At 37.0% G+C, this 18,418-nt stretch overlaps 1 pseudogene; it reads right to left on the reverse strand.

Moving 5' to 3' along the window:
- Positions 1–16,273: 16,273 nt before the first annotated feature.
- On the reverse strand, positions 16,274–16,409 carry LOC107501001 (annotated as a pseudogene).
- Between the last annotated feature and the right edge of the window lie 2,009 nt (positions 16,410–18,418).

Below are 18,418 nucleotides of genomic sequence, written 5' to 3' on the forward strand. Positions count from 1 at the left end.
TTTGGCAATTCGGAGTCTTTTGTGCTTTCATACAAATCTGATGATTTTTTTCGTTCTATTTCTTTAAAAAATGCATGGTATTTTGATAAAGATTGCATTAAATCTGTATAATGCTTTAGGTAATATGGTTATTTTAACTATGTTGTTTCTTCCAATCCAAGGATGGAATGACTATATTTCTTTGTATCTTCTTTGGTTTCTTTTAATAGGGTCTTATAGTTTTCATTATATAGATCTTTCACATTTCATTAGATTTCATTAGGTATATTATTCTTTTTGTTGGAAGTGAAAAAAGAATTATTTTTTCCACTTCTTTTCTTGAAATTTCATTATTAGAGTATAGGAAAGCTATAGATTTTTGAATGTAGATTTTGCATCCAGAAACTCTACTGTATTTGCTTACTGTTTCTAGTATTTTTCTTGTGGAGTCTTTAGGGTTTTCTATATAGAAAACAAAGTCATACACAAATAGAGACTATTTGACTTCTTCATTTCCTATTTATTTCTTATTTAGATGCCACTTTTTTCCTTTCTCTTGCCTGATTACACTTGCTAGAATCTCCAATGTTATATTGAATAACAGTGGTGATAGTGGACAGCCTTGTGTTATTCCTGATCTTAAAGGAAATATTTTTAGTTTTTCATTGTTATATATATAAATAGCTGAGGGTTTGTCATATATGGCCTTTATTATGTTAAGATACTTTTCTTCTAGTCCTGTTTTATTAAGTGTTTTAATCATAAATGGATGTTGTATCTTGTCAAATGCTTTACCTGCATTTATCACTTTGATCATATGATTCCTATTTTTTAATTTGTTTATGTGGTGTATCACATTAATTGATTTGGGTATGTTGAACCACCCCTGTGCCTCTGGGATGAAGCCCACTTGATCATGCTGTATAATCTTTTTAATATGTTGCTGTATTCGGTTCACTAGTATCTTATTTAGGATTTTTGCATCTGTGTTCATGAGAGATATTGGTCTGTAGTGTGTGTGTGTGTGTGTGTGTGTGTGTGTGTGTGCACGCGCGCGTGCATTATCTTTACCAGGTTTGGGTATCAGGGTAATATTGGCCTCATAAAATGAGTTGGGAAGTATTGCCTCTTCTACGATTTTTTGGCAGAGTGTGAGGAGAATAGATTTTAAATCTTTGAACATTTGGTAGAGTTCACTGGTGAAGCCATCTGGTCCTGGACTTTTACTTTTTAGTAGGTTTTTAATGATTGTTTCAATGTCCATACTGCTGATTGGTCTATCTAGATTTTGCATTTCTTCTTGGTTCAGTCAAGGAAGATTGTATTTTTCTATGTACTGGTCCATGTCTTTTAGGTTATTAAATTTGGTGTTATATACTTTTTCATAGTATTCTTGTATCTGTCATAATTTCCCCTCTTTCATTTCTGATTTTGTTTATTTGTGTCCTTTCCCTTTACTCTTAAGTGAGTCTATCCAGGGCTTTATCAATTTTATTAAATTTCTCAAAGAACAATCTCTTTATTACATTCATTTTTTATTGTTTTTTTTTCAATTTCATTTAATTCTACTCTAATTTTGATTATTTCTTTCTTTCTGCAGACTTTAGGCTTCATTTGCTCTTCCCTTTCTAGTTTTTTAAGATGAATCATTAGGCTCATTCTCATTTTTGAAGATAAGCCTGTAAAATATGAACTTTCCTCTTATGACCACTTTTGTGGTGTCCCAAAAGTTTTGATATGTTGTACTATCATTTTCATTTGTTTCTATGTACCTCTTGATCTGTCTTTTTATTTCTTCTGTGACCCAGGTATTGTTTGGTAGCATGTTGTTTGATCTCCATGTATTTGAAGTTCTTCCTGATTTCCTTCTACAGTTGATCTCTAGTGTCAAAGCATTATGATCAGAGAATATGGTTGGTATGATTTCAACCCTCTTATATTTATTAATGATATATCTGTGTCCCAGTATGTGGTCAATCCTTGAGAATGTTCTATGTGAACTAGAGAAGAATGTATAAGCAGTAGTTTTGGCATGAAAAGCTCTGTAAATGTTAATTATGTCCAGTTGGTCTAATGTGTCATTTAAAGATTTTATTTTCTTATGGATTTTCTGTTTGGATGATCTTTCCATACCCGACAGTGGAGTATTTAGGTCCCCTACTTGGTTGTGTTTTGGTCTGTTTCTCCCTTTAGTTCTGTTAGTAATTTCCTTACATATTTTGGAAGTCCCTGATAATGATAAAGGGAATCAGTCCACTTATATTTTGGGTGATTATTGAATATGAGGTCTTCTTATAGCCATTTTATCTTTTGCTTTCTGGTAGTTCAGTGTTTCCATTGCTTCCTTGTCCTTGTGTTTCTGTTTTCTACATTTTGGTTGGCTTTTGTGGGTTTTCCCTGTGGGTCTTCTTGTTTATGTTATATACTTCTGAATCTTTGGCATGTGGTTACTATTACGATTACGTAAAAGATAGATTTGTATATATATAAATGAAGTCACACACACACACACAGACACACAGTCATCCATTTTCCTCTGTGTGTGCCTTATCTCCATTCCCCTTTGCGAATTTGGATCTTTGAATCCTCCCCTTTTCAGTCATTGTTATCTCAATTTTTCCCTATGTATGCTGAACATTCATTACTATCTTGTAACAATTATCTTATTGTTTAAGCTTATAATGCCATATTTAGTAAGGACTGCACTCCTCTACTTCTGCTTCCTAGTTGCCTTACTCCTACTTATGTATTTTTTTTTGTCATTTTGTTTTAGGTGAGCTGACTCCTTTCAGTATTTTCTGTAATTCAGGCAATGTAGTGGAGAATTTCCTCAACTTTTGTACATCAGGAAAGGTCTTTATTTTTCCTTTATATCTAAAGGAGAGCTTTGCTGGTTACATTATTCTTCGCTGGTAGTTCCTTTCATGTAATAGATTGAATATTTGATTCCGCTCCTTTCTGGCTTGTAAGGTTTTTGCTGAGACGTCCGAAGATAATCTAATGGGTTTTTCTGTATAGTTTACCTTCTTCTATTTCCTGGCTGCCCTGACTTCTCTTTCTCTGTCATTGATTTTTTGTAATTTTAATACAAAATTTCTTGGAGAAGGCCTCTGTGAGTTGAGATAATTAGGTGTTCTGTTGACTTCTTGAATCCCAAGCTCCAGGTCATTCCTTAGAGTTTGAAAATTCTTATCAAGTATTTGTCTGAAAATGCTTTCCCGTCCGCCTTCTTTTCCTCACCTTCGATAATGCTCATTATTCTTATCTTTCCTCTCCTAATGATATCTTTCATATTTTTCATTCGGTTTCTCTCCTCTTCCTTCTGATTTATTTCTAGATTTCTGTCTTTGAGATCACTGATGCTTTCCTCCATTTGGTCGACTGTATTTCCCAAGCTTGCTATTTTATTTTTATCTCTTTCATTGTTTTTTTTGTTTGTTTGTTTGTTTGTTTTGTTTTGTTTTGCTTTTTATCTCCAGAAGTTCTATTTGGTTCTTTCGAGGGTTTCAATCTCTTTGCTAAAGAACTCATTCTGCTCATATAGTTGTTTTTTTCAATTCCTGATATTGTTGATATGAATCGTTTCGGATCTCATTGAGTTTTTTTCAGAAGTACCTGCCTGAATTCTCAGTCATTCAAGTTGCATATTTTAATTTCTTTATGCTTATTTTCTTGAGATTTTTTCTTTTCTTTCTGAGATTCCTTGTTACCTTGGTATTTAATAGTTTTTAGTGGACTATTTCTCTGCAGAGGCATTAAAGGAAGTGTATTCTGCTTTTTTGTGTAGAAAGATTATATAAATGTCTCTATAGCCTGTTGCAAAAAACGCATTTTTCTTTTGGTTTCCAGTAGGTGGTGCCTAAGCATCTTGGATCCTTGCTTTATATAAAGTCTTAATAACACCTTTTTTTCCTTATAGATATTCAATTTCCCTTGCTACCCTCAGTCTCAGTCCCTGTCAGTTTTGGCAGTGTTTGCCCTGATTTCCCTGGGGCTCCATGATTTTTGTTCTTGGTGGATAAGGGGGGGTGGGGTCTTCTAAATTTAGGTGTAGGGCCTGTGGCTCAGCCTTCTGTTTTGCAACCACAGCTGGTAATAATCAACTGTTGTTTTTCTGCTGCCCTTGCTTCTCTGCTTTCTGCCCTAGTACCTGGGCATTGCCACGAGCCATGTGGAGCTCACAATTCTCCCAGGCAGGCTTGCTCAGGGAGCCTGCTGCAACTTCTCCCCTCCCCTTCCTCCTACAGGGAGCTCTGGCTTTGAGAGGCAGCTTCTTTGGTTCTCCCAGTCTACTGCCCTGGGGTTTTGACCTGCGGTATCCCTTATGTGCAGAACCCACACTCAGACATGCTCCTGTACAGTTTGGGTGTTTTTTGTTGAGTTTTAGATGTTCGGCTTTTGGTTGTTTCTAGGGATGTCTCTCATTCTGTCATATTTCTGATGTCCAACATGTATGATTTTTTGTCAGACTTTTTTTCAGTAAGATTATTTTGCGATTCATCCATGTTGTTGAGTGTTATCAATAGAGCATTCTTTTTTATTGATGAGTAGTTTATTCATTCATTTGTTGATGGACATTGGTTTGATTTAAGTTTTTGGCCATTACAAATAAAATTTTTATGAACATTTGTGTTCAATTTCTGTATGAACATGTTTCCATTTATCTCGAATCAATAAGAACCCAACATGATTAGATTCTCTGCTCAGGGTCTCACAAAGCTGAAATTAAGGTGGCGTATGAGCTAAGTTTTTGCTTGGAAGCTCTGGAGGAAAAAATCTGCTTCCAAGATCTTTCTTGTTGGCAAAGTTCAGCTCCTTGTGGTTGTAGCACTGAGGTCCCCACTTCCTTGTTGGCTGTTATTCAGGAGCCACTTTCAGTTTATAGAGGCTACTCACATTCCTTACTATATGGCCCCCTCCATTTTCCAGCACCATTTGTTTTAAAAAAAATTCCATTTCTCCTGAATTGCCTTTACGGATAGTCAGACTTTATTGTATATATATATATATATATATATATATATATATATATATATGCAGGTCTATTTCTGAACTTTTATTTAGTTTCATTGATTTATTTGTCAATCTTTATGTCAAAACCAATGTTTAGATTACAGTAGTTTTATAAATCTTGAAATCAGAAATTTAAAGTCCTTCATCATTGTTCTTTTATTCTAAGTTGTTTTATCTATTTATAGGTTGTATTTATTTCCATATGAATTTTAGACTCAGCTTGTTAATACCTAAAAAAGGGCCCGCTGGAATTTAGATTGTGATTTTGTTAAATCTATAGATCAAATTGGGGAAAATTGGCAACTTAACATTTTGCATTTTCTGATCCATGAGCACAGTATATTTCCACCATTTATTTAGGTCTTCTTGATTTCTTTCATCACTTTTTGTAATTTTTAGAATATAGATCCCAAGCATATTTTATTGTTTATCCATGCGTTTTGTATATTTTTGATTCTATTTAAATTGTATTATTTTTAAACTTCAGTTTCTAATTTTTATTGCTAGTATACAGATATGTACTTGATTTTTTGTGTATATTAACCTTGTATCCTTCAACCTTGCTAAATTCGCTTATTCATTGTGGTAGCTTTTATGTAGAATACATAGAATTGTCAACATAGACAATCACGTCATTCTCAAACAAAGAAAGTTTTACTTATGTCTTTCCAATTTGAATCATTTTATGACTTTTTCTTGCCTCATTGTACTAACTGGGCCCTGCAGTACAATTTTGAATAGAAATAATGAGAATGGAAATTCTTACCTCAATTCTGATTTAAGGAAGAAATTATTAAGTTTTTCATCATTAATTATGCTGTTAACTGTAGTTTATTTCCATAGATGCTCTTTATCAGGTTGAAGAAATTACCTTCTGATGCTAGCGTCATGAGAATCTTTTTCAGGAATAGATGTTACATTTATCAAATGCTTTTTCTGCCTCGGTTGAGATTATTGTGATGTTTTAAAAATTTGTTAATACGGTGAATCACATTGATTTTAAAATATTATATCAATCATTCATCCCTCGGATAAACCCCATTTGGCATGAAGTATCGATCATTTTTATATTGTTGAATTCTATTTTCTAACATTTTGTTTAGAATTTTGCATCTCTGTTCACAAGGAATATTGGTATTTGGTTTGCTTCTTATAATATATTTGTCCAGTTTTGGTATCACAACTCCCCACTTATTGACCGGGACTCGTTCTTTATGAAAATCGCAGAACTCTAGCCTTTTCCTCTCCAGTGGCAGGAGGACAGTTCTAGAACTGATGAACCCTGCAGGCTAAACAATATTATTCTCTTAGTTTTTTTCCTATGGAAAAATGACAGCTAGCTGATTGTTCCATTGGGTTATTTGTCTCTATAGAAACTCTTGAAGTAGAAACCCAGAGAGTAGCATCTGGTCAGACAACATTTGCCTTTATTGAGGCCAGAGCCTTGCTCTTATTGGAACTGATAAGAAAATGCTTCAAGTGCCCCCTCGACTACCCTTTGTCGGGAGAGCCTCCTGTTGTCTTCTAGTCACTACCATCGTGAAACCCCCTTTGAGGTTCCTAATTCTTGTTTTCCCTTTTGAATCTCTTCATAATGTCCTAACCACATCTCTATCACCACTTCTGCCTCTTTTCAATATTTTTCTATGTATTCTTTCCCCATTCTGTATCCTTACAAAGGAATAGGTAAGCAGCAATCTTGCTCTTTTGAATAAGACTAACCACCAAGTGCTCTTTGGAAACTTCTCTTGATTTTATACCTTCTTTTTCCTATATCTTCAACCTTTCTGGTTCCAAAAGTTATTTACTCTTGGGTTAAAAGAAGGCTCGAGGATTACCTAGTCCAAATAAAATAGATGCCTTCCCTAAAAACACCTTCCCTGGTAGGGACAATACAGGGAATAGCTATCCCCGAAAGTTGCTGTTCTTCCTCTCTATCTTTCCCTTCGCTGACACATTTTTCAAAGATTGGCCTACATTTTCTGCCTCTATTGCTTCCTACCTATTCACATCCGCACATTGCATGGCGGTTTCTGTCTTCACCACTCCACCAGAATTTCTCTTTTAAGAGCCACCAGTAGCCTCCTGCATGTCCAATCTAGTGGCCTCTTTTATTTGTGGCCTCTTTTTAAGCCTTTTGTTGAATTAAAGCAGGTTTCCTAGGTACATTGATGTTCTCAGTCACTGGCCAAATACAAAAGGCCTAGTCGCTGTTTCTGAGGAATAATGGAGAACTCATGATGACACAGCTTGTTTCTGGAATGACACCAGGGTATGGAGGTCATAGAGGTGGAGAAGATCTGTGGGATTTCCTTCCTTGCTGTGATTAAAATCAAATAAGCATTCATTCTTTCATTTACTTATTTGGCGTATACTTTTGTATATCTATCATGTGACAGGATAGCATCCCCCAAGTCTCTCGGGGGTGGTGAGGCTTCTTTCTGCTCATATAAGGACCAAGAGATGGGAAGACCCTCAAATTGTTTTAATATCTGAGTTACCAGTGTCAGATCTTCTGTAGGCTCAGCAATCAGTTGTCACACCTGCTTGCTACTCATGAAGAGTAGTGCTAACTCCTCTGAGGATGAATTTTAAAAGCTTCATTCTAAGTTCAAAATTATCCACATTGCATCATTTTTTTAAACACCACTAGGATGAGGTGGGGAGGAATGATCTGAGTGTAACAATTTGAAAACTTGGTTCTGGCAGAAAGAATTTAAATTAATAACAGAGCCTCTTGAAAAGAGGTCAAGAGGGTAATGTAGGTGTAAAAAATTGTTTCATAATCCTGTCTATTTAGAAGGAGGAGAAGAAGCAGTTTTTCTGAAGGAGGGAATCAGGAGCCATGGCCTCTGGTCCTTGCTTTGAACTTCTGAGCTTATTAGCAAAGAGAATCAATATTCAGAAAGATTTCACCACAAGTTGCAAGAACTTGAACTGTTTATTCAATGTGATTATTTCCTACCCCCTAGCTGTTCATAATAGAAGCTCTTAAACACACTGTTGACGTCTGATCAAAACATTAGCCAAGCCTTATGATATTTGGACATGCTAGACAATGTCAGAGTTATTAATTATGAGGTTACTGACAGATGCTTAGTACAAGCATCTGTATGTTAAGATTTTTCTTTTACTGATCAACACATGACAAGGCCTGAGGACTGGGGAAAATAAAGGATAAAATATATTTGGGAATATGTAGTGCATGCAGATTTGACCCAGATTCAGGAACCGAAAAATAAAATGCAAAATGAGAATCTTGGCATTACAAACTACATTTGAAGAGTACTAAATGTCTTAATTCTCTTAATGATTATGAATGTTATAAAGTTAATTAAAGTAATTAAAATAAAAGGGCCTGCTCTTTAAAATACACATGGTGAGCATATTCTGAGAATATGGAATTGTACATTTCTGTTTCCCTGGTAAGAATTAATTTGTATGAGGAATCCACCAGTAGAAAAATGTTTAATTAATACTCCTATTTTAGAAGGTACCAATTCCTTATAAATCTTCTCAGTAACCAAGAAGAAAGTTCCTATATTATATCAGTCTAATAGATCAGCTTTTAGTCACTGAAGCCTACATGAAATGCATTTATTAGAGTGTAATCTATGTTATTAAGTACTCCAGGGAATCACTATTTAGTTTTAAATCAATGTCACTGTAGATATAGGAAAAAAAAAACAATGAGCCTTCATGGACTGTTCTCATTGATCTCCAGGTGTCAAGAGAAAATGGGGAAAACTTCAACCTTGGGGCTTAAATATATGCTTGTAATTTGACTCCCTTAAAAAGAAGGAAAAAAGCTCTTTCAGGGTTAGCATATTTTAACTCTTAATTTCATACATGAGATTATATAAGAGAAATCTATTGTATAATTGTATTTGAGAAGACATAGTTTGAAATGTACTTAAGAGGTTAAAAATGAAGAAAGGATAAGATACAAAGTCTAAGCTCAGAAACCAAACAGGTGCCAGAGTGGAATATTTGTACAAAAATTGTCAAAAATGTTGAATGGGGTGAGGTAATTATTTAATACTTACCTTGTATAACTGAGGAAAGAGAATCACAGGAAACACTAGATGTGTATTTGTAGAGTTTTCATTAAATGTCTTAACTATCCTCATGACACTAAAACAAATGAGTTCATAAAGAATAATGGTTAAGAAATATTGAGAGCTTAATGGGTGGTACTCTTCTACATCCTAAAGGCTGTGGCTGTTGCGGGGGTAAGAATTGCTAAGCTTATCATGGTCTAACAGAGGAAGATTATCCTTAGTTTACATTTATGGCCAACATAAATAAGTAAGCAAGCAAACCAATTCATAGTTGCTTTAGGATATTGATCTCCTCACTCTGAGCCTCAGATTCACTATCCTCACAATACAGATGGATATGGGGTAGTGGGAGGGACTTGGTGGTAATTATCTATATGGTCACTTCTAGTAGAGTAGGATGAGCAGCAGCCCCTATTCCCATGTTGTGGTGATAAACATAGAATTAGCCTAGCTTTACATCCCAGTTTCACCTCTTGCTAATTGTAATACTTGAAAAGTCTTTTAGTCTTAGTGACCTCCTCTGGGATCACATTAGTACATCCTGTGGCACTACATTTAATGACCTGTATGAAGGGTACTTCCAAGGCTCTGTGGTTAGTGCATAAGGAGGGGCACAGCAAGTTTGAGGCCTTTGAGGATAAGAGGGTGCTTGTGTGACCTGTCTTTGTTCCTGGGCTGTACTAATCCTTCTTTTCTTAAACTTATTTAAGTATAGTTATCATACAATTAGGTATATTAGTTTCAGGTGTACAATATAGTGATTTGACATTTAAATACCTTACGATATGATCACCACATTGTCTGGTAATCATTTGTCATTGTGCAAAGTTGTCATAATATTATTGACTATAGTCCCCTTCACCTTTTCCACCCATCGCCCTATGCCCTTCCTATCTGGTGACCCTCAGTTTGTTCTGTCTCTATATATCTGTTTATGGTTTTATTTGTTCTACATATAAGTGAAATCATATGATATTTGTCGATCTCTGTCTGATTGGAAGGCCAGTCTGATTCCAAGTTCCAGTTGAGACTGGCAGCTCAAGTTTGCATGGATTCAAAGAGGTCCCTGCTCATGAATCAGGCTCCAAGGTTGTTGGGGTGATGGGAGCAGGAAGATGTGAAAGAGCAATGTGCTTGAGTGAGTGGGGAGAAGATGGAGAGAGGCACTGTGATGCAGTCCAGCAGACAGCATCTCTCCTGAGCTTCCCTCTTACCCCCTACCATTCCTCAGAGCCTCTATCTTTTTATTCTGACTCACCCTTCTTCCTTTGTCATGGGGAACTTTCAGAAACAGTTCATAAGAAGAGGGCAAATTAAGCTGAAACTGGAACAATTAGTCTTCACTGAAACCCCTGTACATCTTTGAGCATTTTGAGATAAGATAAAAAATGGTGAGCTGTGAGTTTGTAATCTTTTTATGTAAGCGGGCTGTTTTATTTTTAAAGGAAGCCATTATTTTTAGGTTTTTCATGTTTGTCTTACCATGATAAAGTGAACCATCTAACTCAAAGTGAGGCCAGAGAACGAGCCCAGTGCAGCTATCAAAGAAGCTTGGGAGAAAAAAGGAGAGAAAAAACGTTTTCACATGCTGTTCCTTCTGTCTGGAATGCTCTTCCCCCACCTCTTGAGATTGCAACTCAGTTTTCACTTATTCAGCATTTCCAGTGGCACACCACCTCCTCCTTCAAGGTTATGGCTCCCTATTACATGTTTTCAGAGAACCATATAGTTTCCTTTGGTGTCACCTGTCACCATTGTGATTTTACTCTTATTGGCATGAGTTTTTGGAAGAACATCTGTCTCCTACATTAGACTGGAAGTTTTATAGGGCAGGGACTTTTTCCCCTGACCTTCAGGCTCTTCAGTGTTGGCATAATTCCTACCACACATTAGGTGCTCAGCAATGGTTTGCTGAATAAATGAATGACTCATCAAACAAGATCCATCATATGGAATTAGTATATTTTTCACCATTTCCTCTGTCAAGAGAGGCAGTGTAACATATGAATGTGATTCTGGAGTCAAAATATTGGAGTTAAAGTCCAAGCTTTTCTATTTACTAGTTCTTTCACCTTGGTAAAATCACTTAAGGGTCACTGTCTTCATTTTTTCATCTGAAAAATGGGGAGAAAAATTGCACCTTTGTCACAATGCTGTTGTAAGGACTAAATGAGTTAATGCATATATAGTATATGCTTGGCACATTTACTACATTCAATAAATGTGAGCTATTATTTTATTAAAGCCTTTGTTTCAGACTACACTAAGTAATTGTGCAAGGTGCTCTTTATACAAATTATGCCTTCTGACACCAGTGTCAGAGATATCGTAATGCATTTTGATTCATACTCCATGGGTCCACTCCTTAACCCCTACCCCCCATATACATTCTCTTTTTCACCCCATTACTTGATTTGATGTCACTGAGATAGTTAGTAAAGGGGTCCTTGTGAATGTCACTAATGTTTCTGGAGGAGGGATAACCATGAAGGCAAAGCATAAATCTGATAGCTGCCTGGACTGCCTGGTTACAATGAAATGCGTCCTGTGCATTTCTTTGTTTTGTGTCACTTCAAAATGACAAGAAAATAAGCGGCCCATCAACCACTAATTTCTCTGCAAATCACCAATGAGGGGTTCTGGTTTCCTCAAGACTGCTTCAGAATCAGCTAGGTGCTTGTGGTTCAGTCCATTGGTCATTTCATCAGTCGATGGAGAGGAATTGAATGAAGCAAGGGCTTTCCATTTATTCAGTGCAAAGAGTTCATGCATGAGTTTCCTTGGCTTTGAAACAAATATATGATGATAAGTTGGACATTGTGCCTCCTATTCTAATCCTGCCATTTATAGGCAACCATGGTGTTTGTCCCATCTACGAGCACTGCAAATCCTCATCTCCTTGACCCTGTATGATAAATGTTGAGTTTCTGCTTCCAATAGGTATAGCAGCTCTGACTTCTGTTTGAGGAGAGCTCTGTGATTCCAAGCTCACGTCCTGGAATGAGACAGCCTGGATTTGAGTTCTAGTCCCATCACTTATGAGTTCTGTGACTTTGGCCATGCTACCTAACCTCTCTATTCTGGTTTTTCCATTGGGAAAATGATCTCAATCTCAAAGTTTGTTGCAAAGATTGAGTTATATTTATAAAGCTTTAGTACACTGCATCACATAGGGTAAATGCTCCACAAGTTATTATTAGTAGTATCTGCTTCCTCTTTTTTATTTCCTTTTAGATAATTTATTAATTGCATGGCTATCTCTATACTAAAAGCCTTACATACATTATCTTATCTAGTCCTCACAATCATGGCTGTAAAATAGGTATTATTTTTATCTCTGTTTTATAGGTGAGAAAACTGAGACTGTGGGAAGTTAAGTCACTTGTTCAGGGTCACACAACCAGTAATTAGTAGAGCCTCCTCTCTTCACTACTTCATGGGAAGGAGGGAGGAGGCTGTAGAGAATAGGGAGGGATGTCAATGCTCCAGGCAAGATGCTAGCTCTGTCCTCAGGGTAGACTGAAAAGGGAAGCACAAGAACGCTAGACAATCAGCCACCACCTCCCTCAGCAAAGCAAAGAATGTAGCATGCCACGGAGTGTTTTCTAACATTTATACCTATTTCTACCATGATTATTGCTTCCTATAGAATGTAGCTACTCTCCTTTCTTCCTGACTTGACAGCAAACCAAAAAATATCTCTTTTATGGAGACAATATAATCCAGTAATTAAAAGTAGGGCCTCTGAACTCAGACTTTTGTGCTTCAAATCTTATCACTTTTTTAGTAATCTTGAACTCTTATTCAACCCTCTAGGCCAATAGTTTTCAGTGGTCCAAGGATACAAGGAGGTCTGTAAGGTTAGAACTATTTTCATAATAATACTAAGATACAATTCCTCTGTTTCACTTCTATGCTCTCACTAATTTACAGTGAAGTTTGCCAGAGGCTCCATGATGAGTGATGATGTCATCACTTTGATGGCTAATGGGATATGTGCTTGGGTTTTAAAATTTTCAGTTTCAATTTATAAAATGCTAAATATTGAGCTACATATGCTCCTCATAAAAATAGCACATTGGATTCCTCTATGATTTTTATGTGTGTAAAGTGGTCTTGAGATCATAAAGTTTGAGAACAACTGCTTTAAGCTTTAGTTTCTTCTGCCGATTAGAAATAATAACAATATCAATCATATAAAATTGTTAGGCAATTAAATGAGATAATGTACATAAAGTTCCTAGCCCAATGCCTGGTATATAGTAAGCAGATGCTCAGTAAACAGTAATGATTTTCAATGTCATCGTTATTGATTTTCTGCTTTGTTCTGGATTTGTTGGGGGTCTACAGCTAACCTCCTTATTAACTGTAATGTGAACATACACGTGTTTATTTACTAGGAAAAACACATGTGTTAGCAGTCATTCATGTGGTGTTACAGTCCTGGACACAGTAGCAAAACACACAAGAGCTTTCAATCTGTCTAGAGAGGCAGGACTCACATGTGAAATGACATTAAACTTGGTAAGATGGAGTGTAACTACTAAATCAAATTGAGTATATATGTGCAATACTGCACAGAGTTAGACACTCTGTATTCGTATTCTCTAGGACTTCAGAGAAGAGGAAGTCTGGAACCAGAGATTGAAAGAGATTTAGCTGGGCGATACATGTCCCAGTAATGTACTAACCACATCCAATAAGTGTGCCTTCTCAGGGAGCCTATAGGGTGTGTGCCAGGTCCTTAACATCTACATTGGAATTGGGATGTTCCTTGGTATCTGGGAATACTGTGGTGCACCTTAACAGAAACTAAATTCCTAGTTTTTAAATCACATTATCAGAAAATGCAGAGTTTGGAGTCAGCTGACCTGGTTTCTAATCCCAATTCTCTTACTTCAGTAGCTGTGGAAGTTAGGGCATGTCCAGTCACTGTATGGAGTCTTGTGATCCTGTTGTGGAAAATGGGGTTGGCACTAATTGGCCACAAACTTAAAGGGAAAAAATGATATCATGTAGGCCATGGCACTTTGCAAACTATAAAGCCCTAGATGAATGTTCAATGGTGTCAACACATGGTATTTTGCCTCTTTTGCCGATTACATCTCTAGCCCTATGACATTCCGAGACTGATGGCATCTGTGCCAGAGCAGAAGCATGCCTGGAATAGCTTGGGTATTTATGGAGAAGATTGGCAGAGTCTGAGATGTGAAACACAATGGTCTGCTCCAGATCATCCTGTTGAGTTCCTCACTCTTGAGCACTAAATTTACTCTCCCCATTTTTTAAAAATGGCTTCATAATTTCACTTATATTTTCCCTTTGTGTTCAAAGGAATTTAAGAATATTCCTGTACAAAGGGGTTGTTATTATTCTCAGAACCATCCTATCAGCCTCATAGTTCACCTCTCATTTTCAGGCACACAGCAGGAGAGTAACTTAGAATTAATGGCCTTTTCTAAACCCATTAAAAAACTCTAAAAAATAACTTCTGTTCTTAGGCATGAGAAAGATTGTTTTATGTGGTTTGGAATCCTCCAATAAGCTCATTACTAGCAGAAGAGTAGCCGCAGCTTGCCCTCTGAAGACTTGTACTCATAATGAGCTCAAACACAGCCTAAGGATAACTAAACCATCATTCTGTGACCTTAGACAGCTCAGTCATCTCTCTGATTCAGTTTCTGCATCGTCAAGGACAGATCCTGAGTACCAACCCTATAGAGCTGATATGGAGTTTGAAGGATGTAATGGGCATATGTTTATCTCTGCCTGGCATATAGTCAGCACTCAGCGAATGTTAACACTTATTACCATGATTATGCTAGAAGCTGGTCACAATGTAAAGGAAACCACATCCCTGACCTCTGAGGACTTGTAACCAAAGTGAGATCAAATATAGAAACACAAACCAAATGCAGGTGTAAGGGACCAGGAGGTTGCATTCAGTCCAATGACTATTACTCACTCCTGTGGTTTCACTGAATTCTCCCCCCGACCCCTACCCAAATTGCTGACCCTACCACAGGACAAGGCATTCTTTTAACTGCTTGGAAACATCATTTCCTTTCATTTTTCCCCTAAATGGAGTGAGAGGGAAGGGAAAGGGAGAGGGAATAAACACCAGCTGGGATGAGGATATAAAGAAAAGACTTTTTTTCTCATAAAAAAGAGTGGGGACAGGGAGAAAAATGTGTTATTGATGTGGAGGGGCTGTTGGGAAGAGCTGAGCGAGCAGTTTCACCAAGGTACTGCTTCTTCTAATCATCTCGTCTTGGGCAATGCTCTGGTCCTAGCCAATCATATCTTTACACCAAAAAGTGCAGACGGCAGAGGCAGGTGTCAAAACAATTTATAACATTTCTGGAAATGAATAATCTTTCTGTAACTTTGCCAGCCCAGGGACGCCTACTCCTTGGGAAAGCTTCTTGTGAAGCTGCATTCCTAGCCAAAGCAATGGGGTAGATCTATGCAGTAACATTTGATACTGATCCTGAGATGCACTGCATAGCCCATTGAATATGGAGGTAAAGGTTTGTCTTTTCAAAGTACTCACCCTCAGCCTTCCTTGCAGTACCTAACATGCCCACAAAACTAAATATTTGCTTTGTAAGTCTTTGCACTTTTCTGCCCAGAGAAATGGTGGGAGCTACTGTTCTATGAAAATTAATTAGAAATAAAGGTAAATTCTTGAGTTGAAGACTGAAACATTTTTTATTTTAATTGGATTGAAATTTAAAAATTTACTAATCCTCATAACAAACATATGAACTACTATTATTCTAATTTTTCAGGTTTTAAAAGTTTATTTGCATATTAAAAATTGTACATTCCAATAATTAAAACCATTTGGATAACAACTATCTATATCCATGTCTATACACACACACACACACACACATACACACACTATGATTAAACTGCATTTTACAGCTTGCAGGACACCTTGGATAAGCTTGGTTTTCACTCTAGATTTTACTGTCATCCAGCTTTTACCTTCACCAACATGCAAGTTCTTTCCCTTCTCTGCCAGCCAGACAGGCAGGTGGGAGAGGCAGGTGTGGCCTTCATTGTCAGTAGTTCTTGGATGTGAAAAGGAAGCAGCATGGTCATTTAAACTTGATCCAACCTCTTTGTATCTTACAAAGTTAAACAGCTAAAATAAATAAAGCAAGGCAGTACTTGTGGGATGTACAGTGCATATCGGCAGCGCGTGCTTCATATTACGATTCTCCTGCCTGCTTCCCTTGCTCAATTGTTTCTTTTGAAGGCAGTGGATTTTTTCTCCTGTATTTATGTCTTCTTCAACTTCGACAAATTGAATTTCTCAATCTCAGCCATATCGGGTTTGTCAGACATGGTTGAAGAGGAAGTGGAGCGAGGCACAAAAGCAAGTGAGTCTGATCTGCTCGGTGGTGGTTGTGGAGTCTGTTCTCATATGTTTTTTTGATGAAGAAAAGGAGGCCCAGGAAGCCTAAATGATTTGCTTGAGTAAGTAGCGGAGCCAGAAATTGAACCCAGGCAGTCCAACTCCAACACACATGCTCTCAACCATTATACATTCTGTTTTCTCTACTTTGCTCTTTCTGCTTCACAGAGGAAGAGCTTCTTTCTCATGTACAGCCAGAGGTTGTGATTTTAGCATATAAATATCCTTTCTACAACTGTGTATATTGGAATTTATTTTTCTTTGGTCAAGTATCTCTTTATGCTTTGAATACCTTCCTACCTGTGCACAATTGCGCACGCTCTCAAATAATTAAAATATTTTTCTTCTTGATTTAATAAATGGAACTTGTTCTATTTGGATCTTATGAGGGCACTGTAACCAAATTACAACAAAATATCAGGGGAAGTGCACTCAGTTCTTAGGGAATTCCTTGCCATTTTAGCTTTGGAGAAGTAGGAGGGTATTTGCCAGTGTCCTGACTGAGAAATTCTGTACCTGAGCTCTCCAGACCACACAATTCTCTTGGAATCATAAGAGATTAGATAAGCATCCAAATCTTAGAATTTTCAACTTCCTAGACAATTATTTTTTTCTTCATTACCTTCCCTGATCCTGCCTAGGACAAGACTGGGCTTTGAGGAGTAGGAGTTTGAACTAATTATCAGGTTGCACTCAGTCAGTGCTTGCTGGCGGATTGATTGCTGGAATCTGCTACAGAGGAACTTCTGGAACCTCAAGAGCTAAAGAGATTTCAGGGCATGGTTCAATGTTCTCATAAGATTTAGGAGATCTAGTTTCCTAGACAAAAATCCACAGTGGGCAGTCTCCACAAAGTTACTGTTACCTTCAAGATGGAGGAATCATGGTCCCAAAGGAAAATAATAGGTACTTATTTCATGTTTTGGCTTTTATGACAGATGGAAGCAACAGCATCAATAGCAGCAACACAATCTTAGACCAATTGAGCATTTAATTGAGCTTCACTTGATGGGGTGACATTTTGTTTCTAAGGCAAATTAGGTTGCTATTAACAGGGAGGTAGTTATCATATATAATATACTCTCATTTCAACAGAGTACTAGTGGAGCTTTTTAATATTTATGTGACAATAATTGATCTCTTACCACTATCAAGTACTGCTAAAGACTTATCAGCTTGCTGTTTCAGCACCATATGTTTTAGCCAAGATGTGTTCCATGTGTCCTTCCTGTGCCTCGGGGAGAGAACATTTGCAGTGGATCGAAATAGAAAATGGTGTGGGCTTCAGAAAAGCTCCTTGCTCTTAGATTTCCTCTCAATGACCAGATATTCGAGTTATGACTATAAAGTAACAAGGTTGCCTGAAAAACACTTGTGAAATGTAACCTCGATACTTAATTGTTCCCTTCCGCAGGTATAGAGCAAGAAGGGGGTGATCCAATTAAAGGATACACCTTGTAACATCATCTTGTATTGCATATATCTGATTTAAAATAGGCCACTCTGTGAAATCTGAAACCTGCCTACAATTGAAATGCTAACATCTATACCATTTGGTTTTTCTTAATGAGCCATGTGCTGATTTTGCTTGTCTTACTTCAGCAATAACAAAATTTAGCACACATATACCATAAATTTTCCAGGAACCTAAGGCATGAGCTTTTTAAAAATTTTACTTGAGCCAGATTTTCATTAAGGATTTATTTATGGGCATGAGTGTGTTACTCAGAAAAAGATAGTTTAACTGAAGCTGAGGGTTCCCTTAGGTAAATTGTATCTGAGAGTTACAATGGGGTCAAGGAACCTGAAACATTAATGTAAGTATCCCATAGTCATATGTGTAGGGAGACTAGCCCAGCAGCTCTTCCTTTTCCTTGAACTGGAGTTGTCATGACTCTTGAATTATGACCAGGAGAGGGGGGCACAATTCCAGTGGATG

This window comes from Rousettus aegyptiacus, unplaced genomic scaffold (genome assembly GCF_014176215.1).
Source record: "Rousettus aegyptiacus isolate mRouAeg1 unplaced genomic scaffold, mRouAeg1.p scaffold_m13_p_9, whole genome shotgun sequence".
In the NCBI taxonomy this organism is placed as follows: Eukaryota; Metazoa; Chordata; class Mammalia; order Chiroptera; family Pteropodidae; genus Rousettus; species Rousettus aegyptiacus.